The following is a 16,756-nucleotide window of genomic DNA, read 5'->3' on the forward strand; positions in this document are numbered from 1 at the left end:
AATATATGTTGAATTCTACTCCCCTCAAAACATCAGACATTAGTAGTTTGTTCTTAAGATTCTTAATAATAGAAGAGGAAGCAGCCTGTGTACCTTTGTCAAGGGCACCTAAATGAAGACATGCCGGTCCTTGAAATCAAGGCGCACCATAAAATCTCGACTCTTCTGATAAACCCGTGAGATTGGAAGACTTCATCGGGTTCTTCCGAGTGTTAGATTCGGGGTGTATATCCCGGGAGGCGCGTGGGGAGGGGGGGTTGCCCACAATGCACTGGTGCACGCACCCTGCTGCAGTCTCTGCCTTCCTCAGACCGGCCTCGAATGGATTTGTTCATATAGGGGGTTCTTCTGTGCAATCAGTTCGGGGACAGGTGGGGTATTTTTTTAAACATACCCTGTGGAAATACAATGCCCCTAAAAAGTCCATCAACACCTTTTTTTTTGTGAATGGATAGACAACGACCAGCCCGGGGGAGGGGCCGGCTGGCACTGTTCTACCGCTGATCACACAATAAGCGCTAATTCTCACCTTAACGTGTCTGATTACTTCAAAGTTAATGTCATTACTGGCAGACCCCCTGCCCGCGCTGATGGCTGCCCGGGAGGCCGGAGAGGTCAGCTTCTCCCCTGTGCTGCTTAACAAATGCAGAGTGGGTGGAGAGTCCTGCTTGGACGGGGAGGAGAGCTGGGATTTTTTTTTTACTGCAGTTAGTGTGTGTGCAGCTGAGCCAAGTGCGCCATCAGCGGAGGGCTGGGTTGCAGGAAGCAGAGTCCTGTCGGTTATCCACAGAGAGAGCGGGGTCCAGCGTGGCTGGGGACCCACCAGAGGCTGGCGGATCACGTGTAGAGAGGCCTCTCCGAGCTTGCAGATCCGCGGAGGCCAGAGTCCGCTGTACTGAAAGCAGAGCTCCGGTGACCGCCATCCAGCAGCAGGGAGTCCGGAGCCCTGGGATTAATGGAGCATGGGCGGGAATGAACTCTGCCCCCTGTGAAAGGAGCGACCGTGCCTTTGTAGCGCCCCTGACCTGGGGAGTGCGGGAAAGTTCTGGAAGGAGACAAAAGGGGTTCGTAACCCAGCTGCTGCCCTGTAGCTCCGAGAAGGTGGGTGCCTGTGATTTCTGCCTGCACTTCCTTTGTTATGACTCGGTGGCTCGGATGTCAGGAAGGGGAGAGAGGGCGCACGGGCAGCAACGAGTATGATGCTGGGGAAGTTATTGTGACTCGTAATGGCCAGCGTGGGATTCAAGGGGGTTTACATTAATTAACTCTATGGAAGGGGGTGTCGCGAGATAGTCAGTAATGGATAGATGCTCTCGTTCAGTCCATAAGTGCATTTCGAAATTGGTGGGACGGGAGCCATTTGATAGGTACGTTTTATGGGAAGTGGTTAGGGATTATGATGGCGGGGGGGGAGGTCCTGAACAATGTATCTTTTTTGCTCATCATTGAGTCTGGTGTTTGAGATTATTATAAATTGCTAGAAGGAGCTCTCTTCAAGCCGTAGTTTAGACGGGGTTGGGGTGCGAGTCTAGTATTTATTGATGTGCGTTCTGTGCAGTTTTTGAGGTGTAGTTAATAACTTTGTTTAATAGGGTGCGATTCCTTTGTATTTTAGAGAGGTGCTTGCGTTAAGAGTCACGGGAGCTGCAGTTTATAAGTGGTATTCTTGGGCTGGAACTGATAAACGGGGGTCGAGGTCTGAACTAAGGAATCTGTATTTAAAGTCTCAGCGTTCAGTTCAGTCCCCCAGCCCCACACCCTGGAATGGATAGATGTGAGTGGGTGGGTGGGCGGTCTGGTCTGCAGCGCGTTTAGTTGGTATAGCGGTGCTCTTCATACGTGGTTCTACTAAATTAAAATTGATCAGTGCGGGTTGCTTTGTGGTTGTGGTGGATTATGGATGAGATATTCTTTATGTTTGGGAACCGCTGCTTGGTTTCCTGTGAGGTATATGATACCACTCTCCCTTCTGGCTGCACAGGGGCTTTGTGTCTGAAGGGGTGGCAGGACCTGTGGCTGTGTGTAGTTTGGTATTTTCACTTGATTAAATTCAGATGTGGCCAGCCCCTAAATCCCCCCCCCCCCCCCCGGCTGTGTTGCTGCTGTGGATTGAACCGTTTCTGGAAAGTAACCCAGGACCCCCACCCATTGACAGGGTCTACCAACACTTGGCTCCTGAACCTATCACGTACCATTGAAAGCTAGAGCTGGGGGTGGGGAGAGGGGTGCTCAAAAGGCTGAGCAATAGGGTCTCGAGCCAAATGCTGGGCTGGTGGCGGCTGCTTTTAACTACCGTGCCTTTTTTGTGAGGTTTGAGTGGGTGGGGGGAGTTCGGCGTTCGAACAAAGAGGCAGGAGGCTCACAAAGGGGCTGTGGCGAACTCCAGCATCTGCTCGTAGCCCCAAGTCGGGAGGGCTTCAGTGACGTTAGCGTACGTCTTATGTTATCTTCATTTCATGGTATGTGTTTTTTTGAGGACCTATACTTTAGCCAGCAAATGAACAAAACGATGCAATTTCACTCCCATCTCCTTAATACCTGGTACTACAATACACGTATAGGTCTCTCTTTGTAGAACACTTAAATAAGTGTTTAGTGGGGAGTAATGCCGCACAAACCTTCTCGTAAGTTGCCTGAAACACATGCGGGAGCAACAGGTCACTGTCCCCAACTCTTCTGAAGTAGTCAATAATGGCGTCATGTGGCGACCCAAAGACCCAGCTCTGACGCAGACTGCAGTGTGACGTGGATGGTGGCAGGGAGTTGAAAGCAATCGTAATTCAAACGGTGGGCTCCACAGTGAGAGAAATAACCATCGACAGAGGAGGTCTTAGAACTGCACATATCCGCAGCAGAGCCTCGTTATCCTTCAGTGTCTTGCTGGGTTCTGGAGACGACACCCAGAGTATTGTGCACCTGTAGTTAGCCTTTAATTACAGTGCCGAGGACAGATCTGGAGGACCACTACACCCACTTGTTGAGGTGACACCCAGAAGCTTGTCTCCAGCCTTGCCTGATGTCTGGCACCTCCGACTTGAAGCCACATGCCTGAAAGGTTAAAGGTAGATTGGTGTTAATAGGAAGATGCATTGCTGCAGAGTTTGAACAAATGTCTGATAAAATAAACTCAAAAGGAAGCTCTACATATTAAACATCTTAATGCATCATATTGGCGTACTCTATTTTAGTGTAAAAAATGGAGTTCTCGGGTTGATAAGGTGTAATTGAGATGCATCATATGTTTATTTAGATAGGTTTCCTCTATATTTTGTCTGTGCCTAGGTGAGAAATACCCCACCCTTGGAACAATCCTCGGGTAACTGGAAGAGTGATGGACACGAAGTCCCTCAGCCTAACTTGTTGGAAGCAGTCTTTCAGGCAAACAATATGGAAAGGGATAATGCTACCGGTAGTGGTCTGTTCTATTGCAAAGTATAATGCACCCCTAATATTTGAACTGCATCTGGGACAGAATTTAGAAGTGGTAACTCACTACTTATGACATTTGGAATCATTCTACCAACGTTTTTCATGGTGCACATTTTGTGGAGTCTAGTTCAGCCATTTTTCTGTGCTCTTTTGTTTTTTGTTCATTCAGTAGTTTTCAATTATCTAGTGTACTATGACGTGGTGTAGAATGATGCGCCATTCCATCATGAGCACTTCCGTTGTGATATTTGATTTCGATTGGGTCAACTGTTTAGCCATGTTTCCACATCCTGCAGAAAGTTGCCCTTGCTTTGAAATTGGTGCAGCTATTTCATCGCGGTTCCACTTTCTCTTGAATTTGGTGTGGATTGGTAGTTATGATTGCAATTTTTTTTTCTTTTTTCCATTGGAGGTGCCTAGAATAAGTGTGAACATAGTACATTTTCATGTGCTTTAAAAGTGGGCAGATTATTAAGCATTCTTTTAAGAATTATCACTGAATATTTCCCACGGCTAGAAATAAGTATTGTCTTTGACATCTTTGACATCTTCTATTCTAGTCCATCTTTCTTCTTTGCTACTTTCTTACTTCTCATCAGAGCAGAGGTCCGGATTTGATGCAAACAGTGCAATTTACCTTCTAATGCATACTTCTTATCATCCCACATACTGACTGGTGGCTGAGATCTCGCAAAGGCCAGTTTTGCCTTTTTCTATCCCACTCTTCTGCACACAGTGTCTGAGGCTGTGGAGTTATGTTTAAACAGTCTGTTGCCCATATTGGATGGCGAGACGAAAGCTACACACAACTTGATAGGAAGCTGAATGAGAGGACTCTTCAAGAACATTTGATAACCTCACACTCAGCATGGTCAAACTAGAAGTACCATTCCTCACCTGTAGCTATTTATTCCTCACTGTGGCAGTCTGACCGCAACTGCAGCCCTGTGGACCCTTCTTTGCATCCAGCCTTTGGACTCCTCTTTCCAGCAAATGTTGTCTTGTACGAAGTCTTGTTCACTAAAACACATCTCCAGGCCTTATTTGACTCCTTTCATTCTCTAGGGAATTTCGTCCCTATCCTCTACATAGACACATTTCTATAGCATAGGTAAACTTGGATTCTATATACTTCAGGGTTAATGGTTGCTTCCATTGATCTACACTTAAACAACGAAAATATTTGTTTGCCAGTTTCCAGTTAACAACTTGAGTGCAAAGGTTTGTGGAAGTTAGCAGATTGTTTGTTTGTTTTCTTTTTATGAGAATGGTTTAGGTTTGGAGGTTTTGTTTTTCCTTTTCACTGTATTGCTCTTTACACTTTTTTTGTTCCTCCCTCGGTGTAATGTCTCCGCTCAGTCGGTTCTAATGAAGGATCCCTTTAAGAATTCTTTGATTTGACATGTAAGTCCCTAAAGAAGCTGGAGTGTTCTGAGCTATGCAACAGCATATGTAAGTATTTGGCTGCTCGTCCTCCTTCACTCTGACAGCTTGCTTCCTCGTAGTGTTACTTCCTATCGAAGTCCCTTTAGTTTGAAGGCACATACGGTCTGAGAAGTGCAGCTGGTTTGCCAAATCCATATTCTCGTCTCACTTGATCTGTGATGTTGTTAGTATCAGTCATTTGATGTTTAAATTAGCAATCATGTAGGAGGCTGGACTGGCTTGTAGTGAGTACCTAGGGGTACTTGCACCTTGCACCAGGCCCAGTTATCCCTTATTAGTGTATAGGGTGTCTAGCAGCTTAGGCTGATAGATAATGGTAGCTTAGCAGAGCAGCTTAGGCTGAACTAGGAGACGTGTGAAGCTACTACAGTACCACTTAGTGTCATATGCACAATATCATAAGAAAACACAATACACAGTTATACTAAAAATAAAGGTACTTTATTTTTATGACAATATGCCAGAGTATCTTAGAGTGTACCCTCAGTGAGAGGATAGGAAATATACACAAGATATATATACACAATAGCAAAAATATGCAGTATAGTCTTAGAAAACAGTGCAAACAATGTATAGTTACAATAGGATGCAATGGGGACACATAGTGATAGGGGCAACACAAACCATATACTCCAAAAGTGGAATGCGAACCACGAATTGACACCAAACCTATGTGACCTTGTAGAGGGTCGCTGGGACTATTAGAAAATAGTGAGAGTTAGAAAAATAACCCTCCCCAAGACCCTGAAAAGTGAGTGCAAAGTGCACTAAAGTTCCCCTAAGGATAAAGAAGTCGTGTTAGAGGAATAATGCAGGAAAGACACAAACCAACAATGCAACAACGATGGATTTCCAATCTAGGGTACCTGTGGAACAAGGGGACCAAGTCCAAAAGTCACAAGCAAGTCGGAGATGGGCAGATGCCCAGGAAATGCCAGCTGTGGGTGCAAAGAAGCTTCTACTGGACAGAAGAAGCTGAGGTTTCTGCAGGAACGAAAAGGGCTAGAGACTTCCCCTTTGGTGGACGGATCCCTCTCGCCGTGGAGAGTCGTGCAGAAGTGTTTTCCCGCCGAAAGAACGCCAACAAGCCTTGCTAGCTGCAAATCGTGCGGTTAGCGTTTTTGGACGCTGCTGTGGCCCAGGAGGTCGCAAATTGGACCAGGAGGTAGAGGGGACGTTGAGCAAGACAAGGAGCCCTCTTAGCAGCAGGTAGCACCCGGAGAAGTGCCAGAAACAGGCACTACGAGGATGCGTGAAACGGTGCTCACCCGAAGTCGCACAAAGAAGTCCCACGTCGCCGGAGAACAACTTAGGTCGTGCAATGCAGGTTAGAGTGCCGTGGACCCAGGCTGGACTGTGCACAAAGGATTTCCGCCGGAAGTGCACGGAGGCCGGAGTAGCTGCAAAAGTCGCGGTTCCCAGCAATGCAGTCTAGCGAGGTGAGGCAAGGACTTACCTCCACCAAACTTGGACTGAGGAGTCACTGGACTGTGGGGGTCACTTGGACAGAGTTGCTGGATTCGAGGGACCTCGCTCGTCGTGCTGAGAGGAGACCCAAGGGACCGGTAATGCAGCTTTTTGGTGCCTGCGGTTGCAGGGGGAAGATTCCGTCGACCCACAGGAGATTTCTTCGGAGCTTCTAGTGCAGAGAGGAGGCAGACTACCCCCACAGCATGCACCACCAGGAAAACAGTCGAGAAGGCGGCAGGATCAGCGTTACAGAGTTGCAGTAGTCGTCTTAGCTACTATGTTGCAGTTTTGCAGGCTTCCAGCGCGGTCAGCAGTCGATTCCTTGGCAGAAGGTGAAGAGAGAGATGCAGAGGAACTCGGATGAGCTCTTGCATTCGTTATCTAAGGAATCCCAAGAGACAGAGACCCTAAATAGCCAGAAAAGAGGGTTTGGCTACCTAGGAGAGAGGATAGGCTAGCAACACCTGAAGGAGCCTATCACAAGGAGTCTCTGACGTCACCTGGTGGCACTGGCCACTCAGAGCAGTCCAGTGTGCCAGCAGCACCTCTGTTTCCAAGATGGCAGAGGTCTGAAGCACACTGGAGGAGCTCTGGGCACCTCCCAGGGGAGGTACAGGTCAGGGGAGTGGTCACTCCCCTATCCTTTGTCCAGTTTCGCGCCAGAGCAGGGCTAAGGGGTCCCCTGAACCGGTGTAGACTGGCTTATGCAGAATTGGGCACATCTGTGCCCAAGAAAGCATTTCCAGAGGCTGGGGGAGGCTACTCCTCCCCTGCCTTCACACCATTTTCCAAAGGGAGAGGGTGTAACACCCTCTCTCAGAGGAAGTCCTTTGTTCTGCCATCCTGGGCCAGGCCTGGCTGGACCCCAGGAGGGCAGCTGCCTGTCTGAGGGGTTGGCAGCAGCTGCAGTGAAACCCCAGGAAGGGCAGTTTGGCAGTACCAGGGTCTGTGCTACAGACCCCTGGGATCATGGGATTGTGCCAACTATGCCAGGATGGTATAGAGGGGGCAATTCCATGATCATAAGACATGTTACATGGCCATATTCGGAGTTACCATTGTGAAGCTACATATAGGTAGTGACCTATATGTAGTGCACGCGTGTAATGGTGTCCCCGCACTCACAAAGTCCGGGGAATTGGCCCTGAACAATGTGGGGGCACCTTGGCTAGTGCCAGGGTGCCCTCACACTAAGTAACTTTGCACCTAACCTTTACCAGGTAAAGGTTAGACATATAGGTGACTTATAAGTTACTTAAGTGCAGTGTAAAATGGCTGTGAAATAACGTGGACGTTATTTCACTCAGGCTGCAGTGGCAGGCCTGTGTAAGAATTGTCAGAGCTCCCTATGGGTGGCAAAAGAATTGCTGCAGCCCATAGGGATCTCCTGGAACCCCAATACCCTGGGTACCTCAGTACCATATACTAGGGAATTATAAGGGTGTTCCAGTAAGCCAATGTAAATTGGTCACTAGCCTGTTAGTGACAATTTGGAAAGAAATGAGAGAGCATAACCACTGAGGTTCTGGTTAGCAGAGCCTCAGTGAGACAGTTAGGCATCACACAGGGAACACATACCTATAGGTCACAAACTTATGAGAACTGGTGTCCTGACTAGCAGGGTCCCAGTGACCCATAACAAACATACTGAAAACATAGGGTTTTCACTATGAGCACTGGGGCCCTGGCTGGCAGGATCCCAGTGAGACAGTGAAAACACCCTGACATACACTCACAAACAGGCCTAAAGTGGGGGTAACAAGGCTAGAAAGAGGCTACTTTCTCACAAATCACTAATTCAAAACCCAGTGGGATCTGTAGGCATTTTATTTGTTTTGTTAATTTAGTGAGCACCATTGTTTATGGTCCTTGCAGTAAGCACTATAATAACACTATGTTAGTATCAAATAGGGCTCCGATGAAGGAGCATTCATTTTTTAATCATCACACTGAACTCAAGAAGAGCAAGATAAATTGTCTTGCTAAAAATCCCAGTGTTAATCGCAAGCTGTGACTTGGAATTCAAGCCCTTACACCATCCATCCATCCATAGTGCTGGCAGCTTCACCTTGCATAGCTTTGTATTTAGTTGATTCCCTGAGGTCCATAGGCAAGAAACTGATAAGGCTCCTACCGTGCCAAGACTTCTCAAAGGCCCACGTCGTGCTAGGTGTGTCTGGCTTCACCAGTGTAAGGAAATGGAATTTGATCTTCTAGTTTCACTGTAGTATAACCAAGGTAGCATTTATTTACATAGTGTAAACTGAAAATGAATTCACTTGTATTGATGTTTACCCAAAAAATAACATTTTTGATCAAACTTTCATACTCCAGTTCTGAGGGGAAATTGTTGATCCATGTATAATTTAAATGTAGCTGCCCCAAATCTTGGCACACAGCTTTTTCCTACAACCTCTTATCTATCTGTATGGGTTTACAGAAGGGATTACAAGAGATGAGGCAGTGGTCGGATAGGAGCATTAATAGAGGTCAACCCAGCCACTGCTTCCAGAGCTCCTTTTGAGTTTCCAAAATGATTGTTTACCATGGTAGCCTTGGTTGAATGCCCTGCTTCTCCAGGAAGGGGTGAAGAAGAAAGTACATGTAGTACTGTTGATATGCGTTACAATTAAAGGATGATTACAGGCCTATTCATTTAAATATGTTTTTAAGCAGTAGTAAGTGTGTATGCCATCAAGCTGAAGGGTGGTTGGCATGAAGGCATCAGAAAGGAAAATAGTTTAGTTAAGAGACTTACAATTTAAGGATTCTGTTCTATAAAGTAATTGAGGGAAAATATAACATTCTCTAAATTGTAGTTGCTGCATCATCTTCCATTTACTTCCTGACTAATTTCAGAAATGAAAGTATAAACATGCAGATTGGCTTGCAACAAAATCTCCAACTCGTCAACAAAGGAAAAATGTAGGATCAGTTGTTGTTGTGTGTTTTTTTTTTTTTTTTTTTTTTTTTTTAATAAAGTAAATCTATAAAAAATAAAATAATGGCATGCTTAATGGATAGTGTTGGTAGAGAGGTCATTGTTGAACTGTAGTTCAACAGACCGTGAAATAGAGGGTGATGATTGCAGGATGGTCAATCAGCTGGTAGACAAAACTCCTCTTTTGGACTGGATAAGAAAATAGGAATTGTGTGTGCTTTACAGACAAGAAGTGGCTGGTGGTTCAGTCGAACAAGAAGGTTGCCTGGCCATTGGCCCGTGCATTTAAAGTAAATGCCAAGCCCACTCCTAGCTGCCCCCGCCCTTAGCCAGGACAGAACAGCTCCCCTTGCCACAGGGACCCGCTCCTATAATTGTCACCCTCCAATTCGGGGTGTGCTTCTTTGTATTGGGTAAGTTTCACTTTATCATGTAGTGCTCTCTGTCAGGATGGGAACTAAGACCTTCCTGGCTTTACCAAACTCGCATATAAATTGCTTTTATCAAGTTCTTTGGAGTTTTTCTATGAGCGCACAGCAGAAGCTTTTCTTAGTGGTCATAGCTTTCTGGTTCCAACTCTTGTATTGTTTAATTTTATTTGTAAAGAAAGTGATCTTGTGAGTAGCAGTGCATAACATATGTTTGGTCCCTAGCCCTGTTCCCTCTGCTCTCTCTCTCTGCCACCCATCTGCCAGTCACATGATTAACAGCGGGCCACAATGCACTGTCTGTTTCCAATCAGATGCTGTTCTTGTGGGGGAACCTATACACTCACAAGGGTGAGTGAGGTTGTTTGCTGCCCCACTCTTACTGCTCTCTTGGTCCTCCTCGCCGTTCTTCCAGTCCCCTCTCCGGTTTGAACTAGTACAGTGGGTTCTAAAGTGCCATGTAAATAGTAAGCATAAGTGGCAGAATCTTTACATTGATTAGGCTTGATAGTGATTGGTGAGCAATATGTTCCATATTGTTGTTTATCGCGTGTTCTTTGCAGATGGCCAAGGACAATGGTCAGACATGATTAGAGGACCAGATGAGCAGTCAATATGTCTTCCCTTGTAGGGTCTCAATACCCGAGAAATGGCCCGCATTAAAATAAAAAGTAAAGTTTGGAGAAGGGGAAAGCTAGGGGTGACTTATTTCTATACATTTAAAACAAACGCCACCCATCACACCACTCACGGTCTTTTCAGTCTTTGTCACACAACCTCTTGTGCAGACATTGAGAAGAGCAACTCCCCATACACAGACTACCCTCGATCATTGGGACAAAGTCATCTGCCCGGGCTATGCTGATAATCAGGTTCTCACATTAAACCAAGTACACCCACCATCTTTTCCCACCAACACATTGTTTCGATGAGTTAACTATATTATGGTAGAATTTGATGGTGGCACAAAGGCATCTTCAGGTGCACTACAACTGACCTTAATTGTTTTTTTTTTTTTTAAAATACATCCTTGACAGACGAGCAGATGTTTTTTGTAAATTCCGTCATCTAAGGATATGGTTGCTTTTTAAAAATAGTAAAATTTAAATTCCATATAGAACTGTGCCTTTTTTTTTTGCAGCTCTGATACTATATACCACTACATAGCCTTTATTTGCTATGTACATCAGCTTGAAATACCCATTTGGAAGCATCCAAGCACAGGTTGTTTCTAAAATGTTGGTTTATGATTTAAAGATAGGATGCATTTTTAATAGACAATGGACACCTCTAGGACTTAGATTGATTTAGATCCGAGGAGCCTGACTGGGTGGAACAATGCATGGTAACAGTCTATCATCCTGCAACGATTGATATGTTGCTGAGGCACCCACAAACGTTGTGCAAGCTACACTACGGAACATTTGTAAACTTTTTAATCAAAAAATGTTGGAGATCGTCTAGGGGAGAACACCAAAGTTGGCGTTGAGGCCGACCAAGTTGATTGCCTAAGCTAGAGGTAGAAGTTACAAAGAGTAGATGGCACTCTGGCAAGTCTTAAATGAATGACTGATGTAAGCGCTCAGCATGAGTGTTCTGTTCCCTAGCGTACTTTGTGCATTGAGTGTCTGCACATAACGCCGCATTTTCAGTCCAGACTGCTCCATTTTACGGGTTGGTGCTTTATATAAAGGTCAATAAAGGGATTATGGGTAGATACCAAGCTCTCCTGTGCCTTAAACAAAAAAAAAACCTTGTTTCATTTTTTGTTTCTGTAAATGGCAAAACATAACTTCACCCGAGCTCAGGATCCAGTTCAGAAGAAAGATGCAAATCAAAAATTCTTCAAATCTAGACGTAGGTCAAGCTACAGAAAGTCATTGTTGCTCCTCGAGCATTAGAAGAAAAGTGTAAACTTCTGTAGTCCAGCGAATTGTAGAATGTCTCTCTGAAGTAAATGGACAGCTTTGTCCACAATTTCAGACGCAATTCTTATGTGTATCAGCATGCCTAAAAAAGTTAGAATTTCAGAATGGAATGGGACATGTAACTTCCATAGTACTGACCTTTCACCACAAATATTGGCATTAGTTACAGTTGGTATTCTATCAGATCTGCACCAGGTTTTATACCTACCTTGTGTTCATGGGCTACAAGAGTCATCCTAGGATTTCGTCGAGTGCATGTGGCATTTAATTCCGTCGGTGATGCTCTGGGTCTTGCAATAGGTGGACAATGATGATGGTTCTGGTGGGATCTAACTAGGTAATGATTAGGTGAATCTTCAGGCATCAAATAACTTGGTGAGCGGGACCTACTTTGTAAAAACACTTAATCTTGCCCTAAACTCGCTTCTTCAAGGAGCGCAAGCAGCATCCAGACTTTCAATGCAATCTTGGCTAAAAGTCACCATTTCTGGTTTGCGTCAGTTGGAGGGGACTTTCCAGACAGGCATATTGGCGAATGGATCACTGCTCAATACTTTGTATATTAGTTTTGGGCATTGAGCCCTATAAAACTGAAACTAGGCACCACACCCACAAGGTTTCTTCATTGTATTTCATTTTCTCTGCTTGTGAAAGATGATTGAGGGGATTTCACCTAGGGAACTTCCAAACAGCACAGGCAGAATTTAATTGGCATGGGAAAGCGTTTGTGTGCAATATTTTCCATTAACTTGGAGCACGATTCTGTAGAGTGCAGAGCACAGCAGGCTGTTTGTCAGCCATGTTTGTTCTAGTGAGCAACTTTGACCAATGCATAGGGCTTTTGTCTCTTGAGGTGTTTCAAAATGCATAGTGTCTCCTGCTCGATTGAAATGGGGTATGGGGTGACAGATCTTTGAAGTATGCAGAGCAAGGGGGTTTCCCAAGTCTGCTAGCTATCAATGATACCCATATGGCTGTCATCAGCAGGTCTACTATTGCATTTCGTTTGTTTCTCGTCGCTCCATTATCTGTTTTGCTAGTGCAAATGTCAGTGTCCCCTTAATGTTTTTCCTAGCCTCAGAATCTTGCCTGTCCCTGTGTGTCTTCGCCCTCCATAGTTCTGGGGGCATGAACTTTGTGTGTGTGTTTGGGGTAAGGAACCCTGGCTCCAGTGCTCGTAGTTCATGCAGGTAACGTTGTAGTGAAACTAGAACTAACAAGGCTCACCCAGCTATTGGCAGGAACGGAATACCACTCGATTGTTTTGGTTTTGATGACATTGCATTTTACCTGTATCACACCACCGGACCATTTTCTGGTTCTGTGGTTGCCATCTTCTTTTTGAGCAGTTGTAATTCATGTATGTATGCCATTCTTTGTCGTTTGAACCCATCTTGCTTTCGTCTGTTGATTCTCAGTGATGTGTTGCAGCCCTATGCAGCTGGACTTAACTACTGGGGACGTCCAAACTGTGCCTTTCTCGACCCTCGTTTCACCCCACACCCCCATCCTGCAGATTGTTAAATTTCGAGATACACTATACAACAGAGGTGTTAGGAAACTGATAAAATACCAATAGGTCTTGCTTTAGGGATATATTGGCTTTGTCAATGGTTTTTAGTCATGTTGTACAGCACCGTGATGCTGTACCCCATGGCAAAAAGAAGTAAACTTAAAAAGAAGAGTACTACACCACAGCACATGCACCATTTTATAGGTGCGTGCTCCACAGAATGCGTGTGCCTACAAAATGATTCATATATATATATATATATATATATATATGAATCATTTTGTACGCACACAGTAATATATATATATATATATATATATATATATATATATAAGAGATGTCTGTGCATGTATATATGTGTGTGTGTGTGTGTGTAAAATTGAAACGCCAGTGGGTGGGAAGCAATAGGGAATAGAGCATTATGGAGCTGGTGGGGGAGAAGCACGGGCGAGCAAACAGGGAGAAGTACAGGAGTTGGAAGGAGAAGCAACCAGTGAGAGAAGGAGAGTGTGGATGGGGACAAACACAGAGGGTGGGTGTGAGAAGCAGTGTGTAAGAGACAAATGTGTAGTAGACCCAAGATGGACCAGGCAAGCCGTTAAACAAGAAGCAAGCAAATGAGTGAAAGGAAAGCCAACCTGTGGTAAGCAATGGGCGGGCTCAAAAACCCTGTACGCTGGGGAACAGAACAGTCATGCTGAGCGATAACCTCAGTCATTCATTCAAGAATTGGTAAGCCCACAATATTCTCGCAATAGACAACACATGTAGTGTCTAGTAGGCGAGACCTAATTACAGCAGCAGGTGTACTATCATTTGGAGCCTAGATGAGGGAATCCATTTTTACGTTGGTTGCTTGTGTACCTTTGGCACTCATGTTAACCCACGGCCTGGCACCCTGTTCCAAAGAACATTCCTCTATTTGCCTGCTGCCCGATCCGCCCTGTGGGACACAAACACTTTCCACAAATCTGCAGATCGTGCTGAGTGAGGAACCTACATATTATAGGTCAACTTGAGTCAATTAACTGTCAATTGGTGACTGAGAGCTTTTGTCTTCTCCCAGACCATGGAAAAAAACTTAAGAGAAATGAATGACGCTAATCAGCAGTTGGATTAGATCCCTGTCATTACACTCACGTCAGCATTCCCAAAAATCAGTTTCACGGCTCAGGTCAACACGTGTCTGACGTTAAACTGCAGCAATTCTAGTCTACCTCACAGTGAAATCTGACTCGTTTCCATCACAGAACAGAATCAGTTTCAAAACTGGGTAAGGACCAGCCTATCTTGAGTAACCAATCACAGCGGGCACCAGAAACTGAGCTCTTAGTTGCACCCCTCGGGTTCACTCACTTCAGTATCTTCGTCAAATAAGATTCAAAGGAGCACAAGAGAACGCACACTGCCCTGCTGACATGGACCAGGCAAGCAGGAGTCTCAGACAGTGATGTACTTTTGGCTCTCTCCCTCAGCGCTTCAAGGTTCTTTGTACTGTTTGTCGAGCCTGTGTCCCTCCCTAGAAGTCTTTCTGCGGGTATCTAAGCTCCTCGCCCATGCGAGTTTTGAGCAGGTATTGTTTGTCTGTAGCGCGTCACTGCTCGGCTGATGCTGGAGGAGAAGCCCATGGGACATGGCCGCCGCTCTCCTTTACTGGAACCGTGCACATTGCGGATCAATGGGCGAGCTCTACCTCACTGATCCTTTTATTTTTTTGGTTTGTTTCTTCTTTCGTTTCATTTGTATTGACTAGCTGAGGGTCCAGGATAATATCCATGGTCGATTGCATCGTTTGTGTCTAAGGTTGTCAGTCTGACTGTGCCAGTTGATGGCATTGGTAGCGATGGTGTCTGTTTGCTGGCAGTAACCTTCAGGACATGGGTACTTGCAAAAAATTTCCCTCGGGTCAAAATTGTGGTCTGTGGTGTCACCGATGGCGGTCGGGAATGGGGGCGTCTGTGGTGTTTTGGAGGTAAAATTAGTTTACGGGAAGAGAACCAAATCCATCTAGTAGCTGAATTGCTCAATATGATACTAGAAAACCGGGGATTAATCCCAGCTTCCCACTTTACCAAACTGTGTGATCCTAGGTAATTGTTTTATTCCATGTTCCCTCCTTTTTCTTCATTATCACATATAAGAGGACCTTGAAATAAAGGGCTTCAGGATGCGCCCTGCACAAAATTTCTCCTGTGTTAAATTTAATAAACTATGATGTTGATGTATAGTAGGAACCCAGCCCACCCAAAAGTTAACTTAACAACTGACTTGCCTCTTAGTTCCCTATAGTCATTGTGTCCGAGTGGGGGAAGAATGGACATGTAAATTAATGTTTGAAAATGATCATTTAAAAGAAAAAAAAACTTCTCAATGCACTGATATAATCTGATCTACTAAGGTGAAACGGTTCTGAATGTTAATGAAATACACTTTTTAAATTCTGAAGACATAATTTTGCTGAAAGATGTCTTTAAAAATGAAGGGCCAACTTAGTTACATCATTTCCTTAACTTCATTTAACCAATAAATAATGCTAGCTTGTTTATTTAACATTTTTAAAGTTAGTGCTGAGTCGAGTAAACAGCAGCCAAATGATGCTGTTGACCAGGGGGCAGCATATAAACATCAAGAGGGCCACGTGTGCCCCCCCGGGCCGCACTTTTGAGTATCAGTGCTCCAGGACAAACATTACGACTTCTCTTAGGGAATATGCCCCTCGTCAGTGCCTTTCAGCATGAGTGCCACAGCATCCTTTACAGCGCCTTCCCTCGTCCTCTCCACACCGCCTTCCTGCACAGGAGCTACATTATAACTAATGACAAACTTAGTGCATGCAGTGCGGCTTTCTTGACATGACTAAGTAGCCGAAACATAGTTGTTTGTGAAATTGACATACCTGTACCAGAATTTGTACCAGAATTTATACCAGGGGTGTCTAAAAAACGGCCAAATTCCGTGACAAGTGTGCAGATCATCTCTTTAAGAAATTTACATATGGTGGCTCTGAATGAAACTCCTTTAATCAATCAAACAAATTTCTTTAGCGCACTACTCACCCGGTAGGGTCTCAAGGTGCTGGGGGGGAGGGAAGGGTTACTGCTCAAAAATCCATGTTTTGAGGTGCTTTCTGAAGGTTAGGAGGTCCTGGGTCTTGCGTAGGTTTACCTGGCATGAATCCAAGCCTCAGGGGCCTGTTGGGCACCTCTGATTTATATATAAGGTTCTGAAGGGACTTCCTGAGTATGTTTCTTACCCATGGGTATGGTTCACTAAGGATGTATTTTCAGTGGCATTTTCTTCTGATATCCGGGCTGCAGCACCAGAGGGTATGTGTTTTTTGTTTGTTTTTTAACTGGGGTTTGAGGGTGAAAGTTCCCTGGCTGTGCCATCTGACACCAGTTGTATGTTTCAGGAGGATGACTGTATTTCTTGGGCTGAGGTACCAGCTGGAGAAAGTGTAGTGATGGTGTCGCAGCCACTGGTTTTTCTGCCCTCGCACGGGCCCATCCCTAGTTTCTACGTAATATGGACCACAAAAACCTTGAATGTGTTTGTTTATTTATGATTTTGAGTAATTCCAGGCCTTTTGCATCTCGAGAGC

At 45.0% G+C, this 16,756-nt stretch overlaps 1 protein-coding gene across 2 annotated transcripts in view; it reads left to right on the top strand.

The window, feature by feature from the left end:
* Positions 1–273: 273 nt before the first annotated feature.
* The window catches only part of CDC42EP4 (CDC42 effector protein 4), a 66,035-nt gene continuing 49,552 nt past the window's right edge, over positions 274–16,756 (top strand). Inside the window, exon 1 of one of the 2 annotated variants that reach the window (XM_069199810.1) lies at positions 274–1,101. The gene's annotated coding sequence lies outside the window, so the exon portion shown is untranslated. Of the gene's footprint in view, positions 1,102–1,295; positions 1,368–16,756 lie in introns of those variants that run through there. The other variant, XM_069199811.1, reaches the window with a different exon arrangement.

Source organism: Pleurodeles waltl, chromosome 7 (assembly GCF_031143425.1).
Source record: "Pleurodeles waltl isolate 20211129_DDA chromosome 7, aPleWal1.hap1.20221129, whole genome shotgun sequence".
Taxonomy (NCBI): domain Eukaryota; kingdom Metazoa; phylum Chordata; class Amphibia; order Caudata; family Salamandridae; genus Pleurodeles; species Pleurodeles waltl.